Below are 17,894 nucleotides of genomic sequence, written 5' to 3' on the forward strand. Positions count from 1 at the left end.
TGCTGGAGCCAGCCTCACTGCTTGACTTTTTTTTTTATCCAGTAGAGATGCATTTTTAAAAACGGTATCAGACAAGCAAGAAGAAAAAGCAACTCAATAGTTATTATTCAGACCAGTGTAGGGATCCACTTCATCAGCGAAGTAGGCAGAGTATGCTGATTATTGCAATAAGATTTGTTGGAGCCAGTGCTGGCATGATTGGCAAACAATGAACTCTTTTCTGTGCTTTCACAGAGGGATTCTTTTGCAAGGGGACCCAGGTATGTCTCAGCCAACAGTGACAGCCTCATAGCTTGCTGTGGTGGGCAAGTCCTGGTGGAACTATGGGTTGTGCTCTGCTGCTGGAAGCTAGCTAGCAGAACGCTTCAAGGCTACATTACCAAGGCTATGATTTAAACAGTATATAGATTCCTAACAAAGGACTGGGCTTTAATTAGAATGTACAAATACAGATTAAGCGGTCCTTTTGTTTGAAAATGTTTGCCTTTTTCTTTGAAAATGATGCTTTTTTTTTTTTTTAATTAAATCTTATCCAAGTCAAGAAACCATACTCACATTTGGCTGTGAATTTTCCGTCTTTGTTATAATAATGTTTGACCTGCCCATGTAATTTAACGGAGTGGATATAAAGGTTGTGCCTAGTCATCATGATAACTCATGCGCAGTGACCAAGGTAACAGAAACCAGTTTTTGTGACAATGTAAGGGGTAGAAATCCTATGCAAGAGGAAATACATTTCCATACATCAAATACCATGCAATTTAATGGAGGAAGCAATTATACCTTGCAGTGCTCTGTTTTGTGGGTACCCACATGCTGGCGTTTGCCGGCATATGAACTCAGCGCATTGATCGCTGCCGCTTGAACTCTGGACTTACAATTCTCATTGGTTGTTTGCTTTAACCACAGGGCTGAATGGTGCCTTTGGAGACTATCACAGTGTAAATAAATACATGTGTGTTTGTTTCTAGCCTGTTTAAAAAAAGAAGAAAAAAAAAAAGTGTGTGTCAAAGAAGGGGGGAAACTGTTAAGCATGCATTTGCGTGCCTTTGAGATGCAGGAAGTACAGGAAGTTAAGGGGGCAGGGGGAGGGCTAGGAAAATCTTTCCTAGGGGTATAACAATAGGAAACACAGTGTGTTTAGGTGCTGTTAGATTAGATTAGTGCAGATTTATTTAGCAAGTGCTGTTCATTTTGATATTAATTGTGTAGAGATACTTACAGCTTGCAAAAAGTCTTATTCTACAAATGAGCATGGTTAGTATTTTCTTTTATTATCTACAGAAAGAGACTACGATTTTTACTTTTTGTTTTTAATTTTGGTAAAGAGGCTGAACTAGAAAATGAAAGGTGGCAGTGAAGCAGGTCAGACATACTAAATTTCTCTGCTGCCGCAATCATCCCTAGGCTGGAGTTTTGTTCATCATTTGCATTAGCAATATTTTTCTTTGTGCTTTTGCTGTTGTTACAATTTTAAACGTGATGAAATATGCTGACTTTAGCAACTTTTGTTTCAGCAAAGGAGAGACTGCAAATAGAACAAATGAATTCACAGTTGGCTAGGGCTAATTTTGTGTAGTTACTAGCTTACATCATGGTTTTCTCTGCCAGTTAGCTGCTTGAAAGTAAAATAGGAGGCATGGCATGGCCTGAAACTGAGAGAAAGGTTGGAATTTCAGAGAGAGAGCCTCTTCACACCATTGCCAAATCGCCTTTTGTATACATTGCATTTGCAGGCATAAAATAGGGCACGAATCTGATGGCTGCAAACAATCCATCTCAATGCCTGCACTTTCCCTTCAAAAGTTTTACTTCCTGTAATCTTGAAATTTGCTGTGTGAGAGAAACCTGATGTAAGATGTGGCTGTGGATCATCACAGAGCCTAACAGAATAGTCCATGATGAAACCTCCCTAAGGTACCCATAACTGCTTGCAATGTTCCCCTGGGGGAGGCACGGCCCTGAACAGCTGTGCTGCAAGAACACGACAGTGCTGTAGCAGTGGGAACCTTTTCCACTGTGCTGGAGCAGGCAGTCCCTGCACCACACCGATGTGTCCCTTCCCATTCTTGCTTCTGGTGTAGATCTTTTTTTTTTTTTTTTTCTTGTTTTCTTCTAGGTTAGCTATTTTCTCCTCTCTGAACACTACAAAGATGCATTATTACATTCTTGCTTACTGCCTCTGTAGATCCAGCTGCTAGTGAGAGCTCCTGCTTTTTTTCTGCATTGTAGTGCAGCTAATGCCAACTGTCATCAGCATCATCTGAAGGAAGGTGACAAGCCGCTCTTAGGCTCCAGTCCCCTCCCAGCCCAGTTAAACTGTAGGGTAGATTTGTATTTCCTAGCATTTTCCTTGTCCCACTTTGCTGAATCAGTTTCCAGTGTCCCTGAAAAAGAACGTCTTGTCTCCCTTCTGGCTTTGCTGTTTCCTTTTGTTGGCTGAAATATTTAATAAAAATACTATTGCAAGTGAGAGCCATACACGAAAGTATAAATGGAGTGAATTTCATTGGCTCAACAACTCAGGAAGTCAGATTTGGCAACCTGCATTTTAAAATGTGTTTTCAGATCTTCCTTAATTCTTAGATGTATACAACTGTCAAGATGTTTTTTTTTTTTTTTTTCCCCCTTCATTTGATTTAACAACTTTTAATGCTAGGCAAGCTGAAGGAAAATCCTTCTCTTGTTATTTCTTTACTTTCTTACTGGTTGTCATGATGTCATTGTGTTTGGTCTTTGGTCACCCGCTGCATTTTGTGGTAAAAACATTGTAAGGTAAGAAACCAGTGAACGCCCTCTCCCTGGACTGCTTTTCAAGAGCAGAAAAGGACAACTCAAATCAACACTGTGTACACTGACTTGCTTTAAATATTGAAGAAGGAAAAATGAGACCAATGCTCTCGTTGCATTTCTGCATCCATGTTTAGGCATGCACTGAGGGGCCTGCTGGTCCACTGGGGCTGCAGCCAATGGCATCAAGCTGCTGCTCCTCTCCTGAGCTTGCTGTACTTCTGGGTCATTTGGGAGGGACAATCTTGAAACTGTAGCATGGTCAGGTCTGTGCGTCGTGTACTGGTCCTACTCTGCTAAAGAACTCACCCATATTGGCTGGATGGGGAGTGTGAGGACCACAGGAAGTGACTGTGTCAGTGTTTGGTTTCTCTGGGCTCATTGGAGAGATGTCAGCGTAAGCTGTGTGTAAGAGGACAGGGCAAGTGTGGTGGAAACCACAACAGAGGATCCCTCTCCTCTGTCTCAGTGTGAGGCACCTCTACCAGGGCTTTGTGGTGTTGCCACTATGTGTGTGGGGTTCAACTCTATGAAGAAAAACTCTTTCAGATATTGCAGATCATCCTCCTTTTGTAAAACCTCCCCCACCTCCCAGCCTCCTCAGCATCACACTTGAGACTAAGTGTAACAAATCTTGTCCTTATTTCTTACCTTGTTGCACCCATATCCCGCACCATGGAGACAGTGGCACTCCTTCTTTACCATTTGCCTTTAGTCAAGGTATAGCCACAGTTTTGTACTCTCCTCATTCATACCATTACTTGAAGCTGACATCTTTATTCTTTATTGTGTATTTGACAACGTGTGAAATGCATGCATCAGAAACTTAACTGTAACCACCTGCTGTTTTCTTCCATAGTTATGTGTATGCAACCCTATTGTAAGTGTTGGTATCTCTACTTTGGGAGCTAAAGAGACCACCCTTTTTGAGCTGGCCATCTCTTACTCCAGCGTGAAAAACAGCCGTCTTGAGGTAGGATCCTTGTCCTCTCATCTTTTTACTGCATCAAGAATTCATACTGTAGCTACAATAATGTGGACTTCCCAGCATTATTGGGCCATACAGAGAGAGGTACTGAAATTTATCCTAGCTCCAGTTCTGGAAGGGCTTAATTTCATAGAGCTAGCAGCTGTAGCTATTTTTGAGAATGTTTGAAGTCTGCGCATACCTGGATAAACTTTAGAGGACCTTTTTTAGCCCTTCTTTTAGCTCTGTGTTTCAATGGTTATGCTGGTGACCTTTTTCATTATGAGAATTCATGTTAATTCATGGCAAGCCAGAACATTATTATAAACTTCTCAACTGTTTCATTTTTTAGGGCTTTGAAATGTAATCAGAGGTGGATTTATCTGATACTAAGAGATGAAACAGTTACCAATCTTAGGTTTCCTCCCTTTTATTTTTCTAGGAGGTTACTGCCAGAGTAAACTGAAATTGGAGGTGGTTTATGTTAATGCTGCAGCCTGCAGACTGCACTTGCTTGGGAGTTTATCCAGCGGGATCAGCTGATCCCACTGCAGGATGGTGACCTCTGGCAGAGGCACAGGACAGACAGCTGCTTCAGCTCTCCCAGCTAACCCTGCTTAAGGCAGTGAGTGGGAGTTGTTAATACCACAATTTTTAATTGTTGGGCTAATAGAATTTTGGTGTGCTTTATTACAATACAGTGCATGAAGTGGAAACAGAGGTAAGGTTGAGAGTTCCACTTGGGAGCTGGTTCCTAATTATTCTTTTTCTTACTAATAAGAGCTTAAAGTGAAAAATAACCATAAGCATATTCAGCTTTCAAACTTTGCAGCTGTATAAAAAGGCAGCCCACCCTGGGATGTTTGGAGCCACAGAGATGCGCAGTACTTTTAGGAATACAGGGCAAATGTGAGTTTTTAATTAGCTTGGTCTGCTGATTTTTCTCCAAATATAGATAGGCATGTCTCAGCTTTAGTAGTTGAGAACAGGAAGACAAGCGTGCTCTAGGAACTATTTGCTGGGAAGTCTGGTAGAAAAGGGGAATCCAGAAATGATTTTTTCTTCAATAAAGAGAGGATAACGTTTTTAATGTTCAATTAATGAAAGTGGTGCCCCTTTCCTTCTCCCCCAGAATTCACTTTATAAACAGAACAGAAATAAACCGTGTTGCTGCTTCAGAAACTAACATGGATTGTACTGGTGGTGTGTGCTGGTTTGTGCAGTGCTGCATCCTTGTTTCAATGCTTGCAAGCCGTGAAACTCATAGGAGCAGACGCATGTGCTGAAGGGAGCTTCCTTCTGTGTTGAGGCCCAGGCAAATCTGCAAGTAATGGTCCTCTCAGTAGAGAAGCTGAGGGCACTTGGTGCTGTAAAAGTACCTTGCCCATACTGGAGATGGTGACAGAATTGGCAGTGAGGAGGTGACTAGTCATTCTGTGAGCCCTGGTCTGGGGCCAGTTTTCATTTTCGTCTTGTTCTCTTTCTGTTTTTCTTTCTCTCTCACTTTTGTTATTTATACCAATGAGCAAATGTTGCTTATTTTTAGCAGCCTTTCCATTCTGCTCAGGCACTGATCCTCAGTAATGGAATGCCTGTGGCTCTCCCCAGGGCACCATCCCATGTCTAATAAGAGCAAACACGCAAGCTTTCGTGTAGAGAGTTATTGATTTGTTTCCAGGCACGTAGGTGTGTGTGATACATGTAAAAGGTGCCCATGCATACTGTATATTAGCACACTAACATCTTTGCAAATAGCTTGAATGATCTGCCTTGGGCAGATGAGATGAGAAATTATTTCTTTATGTTGTATATTTCCATAAAGCAGGCAGACTTGCAACTTGCTTATTTTAGTGTGTATAAAACCAATAATAAAAAACCAAACACACCCATGTACACACACCCATATCCACAAACAGTGCAAAAGCGAACTTTCTTTAGGGCAGATAGTTTCAGTTTGAGGAGGAGCAAAAGAAGTGGACCAATTAATTGCAACAGATCTAAGAGTTACTTAAGGGTATGTAATGCAAGGCCCCCCTCCTTTCCTCTTCCAGAGCTCGCATTGCAATGTTGCTAGCATAGAGGGCTATAGCCTTGAGAAAAGCACTGAAGAAGGACTTCCTCTGAGGTCTGGGTGGCCTGGGAACCCTTCCTTCACAGATTAGCAGCTGACTGGCAGTATTTTCCAACTTCTACTGAGTGGGCCAGCAGCTTATTTCTACTTTCCTACTTTGGGAGACAAGTGTATGACATTAGTCACTGCGTCTTTTGTGAACTTAAATAAAATGTGTGGGTATGTTCAACTTGAGACAACACATATTATCCTTGTCCTTTCCCAAAGTTTATCCAGAAGTACATCAGCACTAGGCAGGAGTGGTTATATATTTGAACTGCAAGGAAGGAGGTGCAGACAATTATTTCTTGCCTGTCCATGCTAGTCCTTCATCCCCTTGAGGTAAGAGGAATTTGCTGGAAGAACAAGTGCCCCGAATCACTGCTGCCCACTTTGCAGCAGCAGAGCTCTGCTGCTGACGCTAATGCTTTTATTGCTGTAGAGGATGTTACTGATGTATGTTCTGGCTGGAGCCTGTTGCAGTTCTGGCTGGAAAGAAGCCAAGAGAAGAGGTTGTCCCATGCCCTCAGCGTCACTGGGATCCTACCCAGCCTGCAGGCATGGCTGCACAAGTGCTTGGATCTCTCAGCAGGGCTAATTTGAGAACTTCATATAGGGTTAGGGGCCTACTTCATGCGTGTTGGCAGAGGAAACTAATTTACTGCATAGAGGAAGATGAGTCTGGGGGAAGCGTTACTCAGGTGCAGCCACATCAGTTGGATGGCTCAGTGCTTAAATTGCTAATGCTATGCCTACACAATTGCTCTCACTTCTGCCAATGCAAAGGAATTACCATTGATTGCAGCTGACACATAATGGAGACAGTGGGACTAAAGCAAAGCTTGTTTAGAGAACAAAGATATGCTGCCTTTGAGAGTGAACTAAATACCTCTTCTTCCTTAGATCTTTGTGATCCCTCCACCTTTTGCCTTGCTCCAGTTACTGCTGGTTTTAACCTTGTTTTGGTGGATCTCTGGGGTGAAGCAATCTGCTGTTTGCCAAGAACCTGTCTTGTTGCTGTCATTTGGAATCCAGCTCTTGTTAATTATCCTGAACCCGGTGGAAGGGGGAAGATATTTATTCTGATGTTTCTTTATTATTAATTTTTTTAAGTTCAGCTATATTTGTATAGTGAGATCTACGTGCCACTATGCCCCCAAATTACTAAAATTGCAGCGCTGTTGTCTAACATTTATTTTAAAATAAATCTTATAACTGACATTCAGATTAACTACCATCTTAGTCTGAAATGCAGCAAGATGTTTAACATGTGTAGGATATGATACCCATCTCAAATAAATGCAACACCACATCAGGAGATGTTTTCATATTTTCAGGTAAGCAGGCTGGTGTGGGGAAAAAGGTTAGTCTATTAACACCTCTGCTCAAAGTGAGCCAACTTCCTTTCTACATGGAATAATTATTTTCTCACATAAGCCCTGTAGTGCCTCTGCTGTGTTTGCACTTGTAAGTCTCAAATATTGCAGTACAGATCGCCCTTTATGAGCCGAGTCTGAGGTCATGTGTCTGCATTTCAAATTCACTTTGCGTGGGCTATCATGTAATGGCTTGTGGATTCTGTAGGTGTAGGGCTACAGGAGCCATATTTCAGGTGTGAAGAAAGCAGAACGCTTTTGAGTATTTAAAGCACCCGTGTGCGCAACTCAGGGCTATGAGAACCTTTGGCAGAGCTTTATGAATTCTGTTGATTCATAGCTGGCATCTCACCATCTGTAAGGGAAGGGTTACTTACAAATAAGTATGTCATATACATAACAGAACCATTTAGAACATCACTAGAGTGTAAGGGTAAGTGAGCTTGGGCACAGAAGTCATTATGCATCTGTGGAAGATTTGCTGGGAGGAATATTGAAAGGCTTTTTGTCTGCCATAGCCCAGGGTTCACAAGTGCTTTTAGGTGTCTGGCAGTCCATGCTTCTGTTTATTCTATTCCAGCGAGGATTATGGTGCTTTGCCCAAAGGCAATTCAGAAATAGGTGATGGTAGAGAAGTGGTTGTACCCAGTGTGCCAAAGAAATATCAGAGATAGGAAGACTTCTATCCTGGACTGTGAATTCTGGGGCTCTCACAGATAAGAAGTTACAGCCGGAGTTGGAGAGGGTGTAACAATACACAAATCTTTGGTCTAATCATCATCTAAAGTTTTGGTCAGGGCTGGATTAAAGAAGATGAAAAAAAAAAAAGCTAATGAATGCTGAGCAGAGCTGGTCTGCAGCTGTCCTCAGCAGCTCTCTTGAAGGAGGTCTTTTTTTCACTACATGTGTAATTGCTGCATGGCAGTGTTTCGAGCAGCTGTGCATTGGCTGCTCCTATGCACTCATCTCTGAAACTATCTCCTAAAACTCTTTGCAGCACCTGGAAAAATATTATCCTTTAAGGTGACATTAGCATTTAGGTTCCAATCACAATTTTGTGCTAGGCATGCTGTAGTTGAAATAGTATAGCCTGCCTATGCCCTTGAATGCATATTTTCTATCTACAGACACTACTGATGTTGGAAGAGGAAATGGGTAAATGTAATCCTGCTCTTTTCTCCCAGTAAGAGCTGGCTAGACCAGTGATTATTCTTAACAGGTGTGAAATCACAGTAAGATCAGAGCTGTCTGGCAGAGCTGCAGGAAAATTTGATTTAAAAAAAAAAAAAAAAAAGTTGGTCTACACATATTAGCCAGGCTAGGGGAAGGACTTCAGGAACTAAGGGTGAGGATATATTTCAGCTTTTCTGGACTATCTTTGCTATCAGATTTTTGTGTATCTATAGACAAAACCTTTTACTGTTAACTTAGAGCCAGAATTTATACACTGAGCTGCGGTGTGCCATGATCTGCTAATCTTACACCAATAGCACAATCTAAAGGGGCAACCACAGGTGTAATAGTGACAGTATAGAGCTGGTGCAAGGAGTTCCTATGTAAGGTGAATTCTTCATCATGCAGAGTACAGTTCTGTAGGAGCAGGTCATTATGACAACCTGAAGGGAAGAAAAAAGGCAAATATATTGATGCAATGTACCCAGTGGGTACAGCACACTGCAGAAAGCGAACGGCTGTTCTGCAGTGAGGAAGGCAATCTTGCAGCTCCTGAAATATAAAAAGAGGTCTGAAAGCTGCCTGTCTTTGCTTGGAGGATTTTTTTTTTTCCTTGGGTTCCGCAGCATTTTTCCAGCATTTTAAAATCAGGAATGTTTACTGTGGGAAACTATTAATGAAGCCCAGTGGAATGGTGACAGGAGGGGTAAGTGCATATAAATTCAGGAATTGAACGGGTATATTCACTAGGAAAAAAAGTGCATTACTAACATCTGTTAACTAAAATATGGTAACGAGCTGAAGGTAAGACTTTAAGGCTGTCCTCTGTGCTAACAGGCCCACGTGGGGAAACTAGGAGAGCCCTGGGGTAAAACTGGAAGCCGTCTGAAGGCAGTGCTCAATGCTAGGGCTGTTTTTAAATTGCTGTAAATAAGGTGCCTTTTTGTCCTAGTAAGGATAAGGCATTTAATAAGATGCTTTGCAAATGTTTAAACGTGGGCTTTTGTTAATATGTCATTGGCCAGTTAATATTTTGGATAAAATCATTCTTTGTGAAAACTTTAAAATGTAACTCTTTGCAACTGATCATTTAATCGTTATTAAAAAGACATGAAGGAAACCTGAAGCACTCCAAGAAACTGAAGGAGCTGTCTTCTGAAACACTTTCTGGTTCAAGAAAAGAGGCAGAGACTTTAATTTTAAGAAATTGCTTTTGGAAAAATACTTTTGCAAGTCATTTCTTTTTTATTATTATTATTCATGGAGTATCTAAAAGAGAAAAAAAATTAGAAGAAAAGCAAAATTGTGACTCCCTTTAAAGGTGTAAATATGTAGCTACTGAGCCATAGCTGTTGTCTGGAGCAGCAGCTGGCAGTGCTACATCCCATCCATGCCAAGTGGGATGTGCAGCAGAAGCCAGGGCTGCAAAGCCTTCCACCTGTTTTTGAAAAGTAAGCACACGCAACCTGAAGTTACTCAGCGTATTCGTTTGGTCTTCAGCAGTCGGGTGATGTTGTTACTGCGACTTTTCTGCTGTCTCATATCTCCTGCGACATGTGCCAGCTGATACGGGAGCTGTGACATACCACACCCCCGTGGCTGGGACGTGGCTCACATGGTCTGGACTCATCCAGAGAACTTTAAAGAAACTGATAAGCTCTATCTTGTTTAACTTGGCCTTTGGAAGACGTTTGTGGAAATTTCTGCAAAGGAGGTGACATCAGTTGTTGTCACAGCTGCTGTGTAAGGCTGTGTCTGTTCAGTATCTGGCTGGGGTGCGTATGTGTGTGACAGTAGATATTGATAATAGATTGTGTTCCAATCAAAAGCCAGCTCATATCGAGTAGGTGAGGAGGTTCAATTGCTCAGAATAGGTGCGTTATCATCAAAGCTTGATGTGATGATGGAGAGCGTAAAATTAACAAAGCAGAAAGAGAACCAGCTCTGGAGAGCCCATACCGCATTTGAAACAAACCTTCTCCCAGGGGAATTCCAAGTGTTAGCATGTGGGACATGCTCCAGCTGCTCACTGCTCAGACTTAAAATAAACCAGGCAAAATCCCACGTACGAGCCCTACCAACTGAGGCGGGCTGCTGCAGCAAACTTTTCATCTTTTCTTCCAGTTGGGTCGGAGTTACAATAAATATTTTTGAAGGAGCATTTTAAATGCTAACGTTTTGCACAACTTTGCTTTTGCTTCTCTGAAGTGACATGTTTCCCAATGCGGTTATGAATTTAGCAAAAATTCTGCTCTGTATATGTTGAAACACTGTCCTGGGAAAGCTGGAGTTAATAAGGAGTTAGAAATAGTATTTTTTACCTTGTGTGATGCTGACATTGCTATCAGTACTGTTGCTTTCACAAGCTAGGTAGTTTTGAAATTGCAGCATGACTTAACTAGCAAAGAACTACTTTCCTTGGATATTCAGATTATTTCTAAAAGGGAAACACATTTGACTTTCTTAAGTTAAGAAAATAAATACACCTTAAAGCAATATTTAAGAGGAGAAGATGGCTGGGAGATGCACAGTTATTTGTTTGACAGTTATGGATGAACATCTTGGGGGAGCTCTAAAAAAAGACTGTAACACTGTTTGCTTTGTCTTGGTTTGAGATTGATTTCAGTTTTTTAATTCTTTTTCTTATTTTTAGATTTTAATAACCTTCTGACTATTTGTTTTTAAGGTACTGAGGTGCTTGGGAGGGGTGGGAAACAAGCAATTTAGTGCAATCTATGCAAATAATGTCTAAATTTTTTCTTTTAACATTTTCCTATGTGAAACTCCATTCATCAAGTCTGCTCCATTTTTCACTGATAAAACCTGTTGAGCAACGTAGCACAGCATTTAGGAATTTAACACTCCTGTTACTGTCAAAGCATGGATATCAAGCTACACCAGTCAGCTTGAAAAGTGTGCAGGTGACTGACACGATCCACCTTCCTGCTGCTTCTCTTCTTCCTTTAGATGCACACATGCTAATTTTTTGTTCACATCAGCAAGCTTATCCAGAACATATTTATAAGAGTGAACTCTGCCACACTATGGTTAATCACATACTATGCTAAGGGTATCTTTTGAAGGTATCCTGAACACTGTGACAGAAGTATTTGTCACTCAAACTATTTATAATTCTAGGAGCTTACAGGGCAGACGTGTTTATTTTTTTATACAAAATGCTATTACTTCCTTTGCACAAAAACAATATTGTCTGTCTGTATTGATGTGTGAGGCAGATCCTGAGGATGCTGTTTTTGGATAGTGCTGTATGTGGACCCCAGCTGAACTGCTATTTGCCTGGTTAGCCCTTCTGACTCACAAATGGCTTTGGGGCTATGGTGCTCAGTCTGCTGTACACTGAACCTATCTGTGGACTGTTGGAAGAGGTCAGTGTAGGGTGACTTTAAAAAGTGTAAAGCTGTTGTCCATATACTTCAGTTTTCCGTGTAGCACCTCCATAGAAAACTTTTTATGAGTTTCCAAATTGAAACAAGCTGTTCGCTCTTGCTCTGCTGTTAACCACATTGCCCCTTTCCCCCAAAAGCTGTGTAAAAACAATACAAAGCCTAATCAGTGTTTGAGAAATAGGGGAGAAATAAAGCTGTGGTTATCAATCATGCTTTCCTACCCATCTCAAGGAATTGGTTCTGTAGACGTTTTCACAGTTTATATCCAACTCATCCTTCCCTCCTATTGCTTGTTCCACATCTTGAATTATTCTTACCTCTGTATTTCTGGAAATTGCAGACAATGTATAGATACTGTGCTTTCAGCAGGCATGCAAGGAATGTTATGAGGGTAGCAAGCTTCCCTTTCCCCTTGCCACTCAGAAGATTTATGTACCAGTATAATGAGAATGAATGATGAGCTGCTGTTCACTAACAGAGACCTTGTGGGTCAGGGTGTGCCAAAAAGGTTGATAACCTTTATGCATCAGGTTTTGTTCTGAAGAGACAGAAAAGGAGAAAAAAGTAGATGTAAAACTGGATGGACAAAGTAAAGGGTATTAGCTAAGCTCTGGCAGTAAAGCTGAAAATCTGAGCTATTTATACAGTTGGAAAGAGTTGGTGTATTTTCATTAGTTTGGCACACTGTATTGACATTTATAGAGCTAGGAGATGATCCTGCCTAGAATTTCAGTCTCTTCTATTTTTTAGGTCCATGAGACAACGTGATATATTGCAGCTTTGGTCTGAGCATTGGCCAAGCATAACTGGAGGGGCAGATTTCAACCTCTGAAATGGAGAAGTCTCTAGGTCACTTTAAATTTGCCTGGAGACAAAGCATGTTAAAGTTTTTTTCTTTTTTTTTTTCTTTTTAGTTGAAGAGCAATGTCCATTGACAGAATCACTATTACTACTATATATGTTATTCACTTCAACACCTTTCCTATATCATATCAAGTTAATGACCATTTTGTGCATCTGGTATACATCCAAAATCCATGTTGCAAAGTCAAGGTTGTGTAAGATATCCCAGTTTGCATTAGTAAATGCTATAGCACACTTTTCTTTTGACAAGTATCATAAAGCTCAATAAACAGAAACCGTTCTTTTTTTTTCCTGGAAGATATGAAGTAAAGATTAAGTAGTGAATATTTTCAGTGACTTTACCCCCTGCCCCTTTACCAAACTCCATCTCCTACATAGTGAATTCTTGGGAAATGAAATGCTAATGAAGCCTGAAATGTTTTGCTTCTATATACCTATATTGTAGTCATCTTGAACAGAAGCCTAAGTTTTATGCCTACTGGAACTGTTAGTTCCAGAAGGAATCTCTCTTGTAGTATTTATCATATTCTAAAAATTTGGGTTGTTTCGAACGTTCCAGCAGCTCCATGAGCTCTTGAAACTGATTTAACATTTCACCATCCATTTTTTTGCAGTGTGATAGAAAACTTAAGGCAGGACTTGGGTCCTTTTGAGAGGTTACCCAGTTGCAAAGCATTTTTCTGAAAAGTAAGGCAGGGAACTGGGTGCTCCTATGCATACACCTGGAAGATAATTGGAAATCACTGTGCTACATTTTTCATTTTTAAGTGCCATAAAAAAATTCCCCCCTGGAATGACATGAAGCACACACATTTTCCCTTTGAAAGGTGTTAGCAGAGTGTTTTTATGTGTACTTATGATGTGGTGGTTGGGATGGAATTTGGAAGTGCTCCTCTGCAGTGGGCTCATCACTTGTCCTCCGGCCTGTGCTGGCTGCAGAGAAGGGCTGTTATTCAGCTATGCATCACCATATTGCAGCCCAGGGAAGTCAGAAGTGTCACTGCCTTTGGAACTTTGCATTGACGACTGGTCCAGGCCACATAACGGCAACAATGGGGAGAGCCTTTTGTACTCTGTGCACAGCAGTCACCTTTGGCAGAGGCAGGAGGACCAGGCATAGCTGTCCTGTGTGGAACAACCAGGGGAGAAGAAATGGGACGAAGATGCTCACTTGGGAGCTCCATCCATTCTAGGTGTTGCCTGTGCCTAAGTGATTTCATTCAGCCCTGAGCTTGTAATGGAAAATCTTGCTCGATTACAGCTTAATATACCATGGTTTATATTTATGACTGAGTTGGCTTGAGTGAACAGTACCTGTAGAGATACACTGCTTGCAAAATATGCCTCACTAGCCAAAGCATGCAGTTTATCAAGATGGATTAGGAAGATCCAGTGCTTCCTTGCAGGCATGTTGCTACTTGTAGCTGTATTTAATAAGATGTATATTGCTGGATTATTGCAGAGTGGTTTATACTGGCTTTTTTCTTCCTACTTTTGAATCCATTGATGGTTGTTTTTTTTTTTTTTGCTATCACGAATATGAACACTTGCAAAAGCAGGGTCAGATAGTGAGACTGGATTGAAAGAGGATATTTAGATTCTTAGGACAATGCTCAAAAAATCCTGTGGCCTCAGTAATGTTGTTACACAGCCACACACACTGGAGGTCTCTGAGTTAACACCATGGTCAGAAGCTCTGTAAAGTGTTTTGTGTTCTCCCTTAGCTAATTAACAGGGGTGCCTCTCAACATACCTAATTAGCCCTGTTTCTGCAGCATCCTTAGGGGCCCTGCTAATCAGCGTGGGTGCCTTGCTATACAGACACAGCTATATTGCCTCTGGGTTCCAAGCTAGCATCCGTGCAAGGCATTGCGATGTGCTGTGTAGGCAAGCCTGTTTCCTCAAAGCTGTCTCAGGTTCTCTAACAGCCCTTTGCTGTGTAGACTTGCCCCATGCATTAATGAGACCCCAAAAGTTTATGCAGGGAGAAGGATAACGACTTGGGATATGAGCCAGAGCATAACATTTCAGGAGACAGATGTTTTAGGGTGAGTCCAGAATTTATTTGCATTTACTTTACCTCTGCATCTACTTGTTACCTTTGGATTAAAGGATGGTATTAAAAGTAAGCATGAGCTACAGTGAGGCAAAAAGTAAGCCTGTCCTGAGGTGTATGAAGTCTGAACCTGCTTTTTTGCAGTTTGCTGGTTTTCACTTTTCGGTTCTCAGCTGAACTTTTAGCTGCTAAAAGGTAGCCATGAACCAAAGCATTTTTAAAGGATGTTTTCCCATTGCTGTGGTCAAATAATAACGGTAATGAATCAGCGTTTATGGTTTTACAGACCCTTCCGTCTCTGACCTTGAAGCCCTTTTCAAGCATGTGTAAGTGCAGCTCACATAAGCCCTGCGATGAGGCTACACAGCAATTCCCATAGCATGAGTGATAAATCTGAGATGCAAAGATCTGCCAAAAATCTCTTGCATTTATTAGAAAGAACATGTCTTCGCTGGTTTAACTTATTCTTGCACTGTGCTCCTCAGAATTTTCTTGTACATACATTTTCTTATCAGTGCTATTTTAACTCACTGATACCAGGTTAATGCAGTTTCATTTCAGCTAAGCTGATCTGAAAACATTGCATCACACTATACAAGAGCTGCAGAAAGGTGGCTTATTATTCACAAAGGGACTGTACTCTGCAGGGAGCTGATAAACAAAAGGTCCACTGTTTCTGTCTTCTCCTACAGTATCAGTGGCAACAGGACTGCACTGATACCTTCCCTGATAGCTCAGCCTAGCACAAGAAAACAGCACCATTTGTGGTTGCAAATGGCAGCTTCTGCATTAAGTCCCCAGGGCCCAGCAGCTCAGTGGGAATCTCTTCCTGCGGAGCAGAAAAGGTGGAGGATATCCAAGGTGGCCCAAGATGCCTCTTAATCTTGTTTCACTTCATTGTCGTATTTCTAGCAGTCCCACATACCCATGACATGGAGCTATCTAGTTTTCTCTCCTTCCCACAAGGAAAGCCTATGGCTACACCTGTGTCGTATCTCAACTGAACTTGGAAGTGGTCTGAAGCCTGCAGTGCTTGTTGTGGCTTTGCTGCACTGAATTCAGGTTGTCTGTGAATTCTACATCTTCCTGCACATGACAGCAGCAGCTGTTTATGAAAGACCCTTCCTCTGCTGGGAGGAGAGGCTGGATACAGGGAAATGCCCAGGTCAGGTGATGGGTGTGCCCTGATGTGTGCAGGTCACACCATAGCCAGTGTGGTATGCAAAACAGCAGGTGAAAAAGTCTGGATGGTCCCTCAGGGGGGACATGGTTTAGTGGGCAATATTGGTATTAGATGGATGGTTGGACTAGATGATTGCAGAGGTCTTTTCCAACCTTAATGATTCTATGATTCAGTATACCATTAAGGATGAATGCTACCTGAAACAGAGAGCAGAGGTATTTTTCTGCTTCAGTCCCTGTTGGAGATGAGGGCACTTTGAGCACTGCTGAGTCTTTGCAGCACAGATGGGAGAGGAGACTCTCACAGCCAAGTCACTCTGGTTGGTTCAACGTCCACCTGCCAAAAGCAGCAACTTATTGAACCATGCTGTGGTGTGAAAAGGGCCCATCTTCCTACCCTACTGCTTAAATTAGTTATACTTAGGCACAGCAGGTGAGCTACCAAACAAGAGGTAAAGCCTTCTGGTTAGAGGTCTTAACAATACTTTCTTCATACAACAGTCTTCTGGATTTAACAGATGATTGTCTGTAGTGGGAAAATAGCACTGTTTGCTCCATCCTTGCTGGAGCTGTGTGCAAAAAAAATTCTGGGATTAAAAAAGGCTTCAAGGGCAAAGAGGAGCAGGAGACAGTGAAAGATGTGTGTCTCAGCATGACTTTCACAGAGAAGCCTCAACATGTGTGCAAGGTGAGAAGAATAACAGGATGACTTCAGTGTTGGCTTGCGATGGGCAAGGGAGGGCCCTCTTCATCAGGGGCTGGCAGAGAAACCCATAGCCTGCAAAGAGAGAGGAAGTACAGACCTTGCATCAGAAACAAGTCATTTTCTAATAAATGATGGGACGTGTAGGAGTTCCTAAAGAAAGACAGCTTTCCTGATCCTCGTATCTTTGTTTTTCTACATGATGAAATGTGGCAGTGGTTCTCCTGCTTTACTCAACCTTCTGTGCATTTGGGGGAAGGATTGCGCAACATTACCTCACACAAAAAGGTATCTAAAAGGCCAAAAATCAATACCAAAATCTGCACCAGGAAGAGCAGAAAGCCAGGGCTGCTGCAGAGTTTTCTGTTGCTGCATGATCTCTATCTGAGATATCAATGTGGTAGGGCTACTGGTGTTAAAGGAAAAGGCATGTATGTTTTTACTGATTGTGATTTTTTTCCCTGAGGCTTGGTTCCAGTAACAGATGCATCTTGAGCAGTGCATCTAGTCACCTAAACCCTGCTTATAGTCAGTGGGGATAAATAAGCGTGTCCACAGGGCAGTTTGTCCCACCTGTGTTAATTTGGGGGGAAGAGTTGTTTGGAGGTGGTGGGAAGAAATGCCCCTGGGAAGGGCCTGCCCACTGCAGCTGACCACACAGGGAGCCCAGGCAACTTTCTGGGGCTTTTTTTTGTTCACAGGAGAGTCTGAGTGTACTGCAGTACTGCCCATGTTTTTGATTAGGCTGGAACAAGGAAGTACTGGGGAAAAAAAAAACAACACAAAATAACCATGAAAGATGGTGATGCCTTATTGTTCTCAGGCTGAGGCCCTGAACATTAACCAGGTATTGCAAAAGTGTAATAAGGTTCTACACCTTTAAATGAGGGAGGCAGATAAAAAGAAAAATGCTTGTAGCTTAGTTATGCTCATAGCTGAGTGCTTGCTAGCAGGATCTGAACACAAAGCATGAAGTCAGTGATTGCTTACTGGTTTTTCTCTGGTACTGATGAAGCTGTGATCAGATTTAGAAACTACAGTAGTTTTCAGAAACTACGGCACTCTTGAAAATAATTTTGCAGCATAGGTAAATATAATGAATTGTAGTACCATAATGCAAAATTTTCCACTCCCCTCCTTATGTTAGATTCTGTTATCTGCAACCCACTAGTTTAAACAAAACAAGTGGGTTTTAATTTACTTTGCTACACAAGTCAAGACTAATTTTCACAGAAATATTTAACTTTAATATTAAGATAGAAGTGA

The 17,894-nt window shown here is 41.7% G+C and overlaps 1 long non-coding RNA gene across 1 annotated transcript in view; it reads left to right on the forward strand.

The window, feature by feature from the left end:
- Positions 1–17,894, forward strand: part of LOC128089317 (uncharacterized) — a 287,883-nt gene that overhangs the window by 46,026 nt on the left and 223,963 nt on the right. Inside the window, exon 6 of the long non-coding RNA XR_008210480.1 lies at positions 3,650–3,763. This is a non-coding gene — a long non-coding RNA (uncharacterized LOC128089317). The remainder of the gene's footprint in view (positions 1–3,649; positions 3,764–17,894) is intronic.

This window comes from Tympanuchus pallidicinctus, unplaced genomic scaffold (assembly GCF_026119805.1).
Source record: "Tympanuchus pallidicinctus isolate F22 unplaced genomic scaffold, pur_lepc_1.0 scaffold1, whole genome shotgun sequence".
In the NCBI taxonomy this organism is placed as follows: Eukaryota; Metazoa; Chordata; class Aves; order Galliformes; family Phasianidae; genus Tympanuchus; species Tympanuchus pallidicinctus.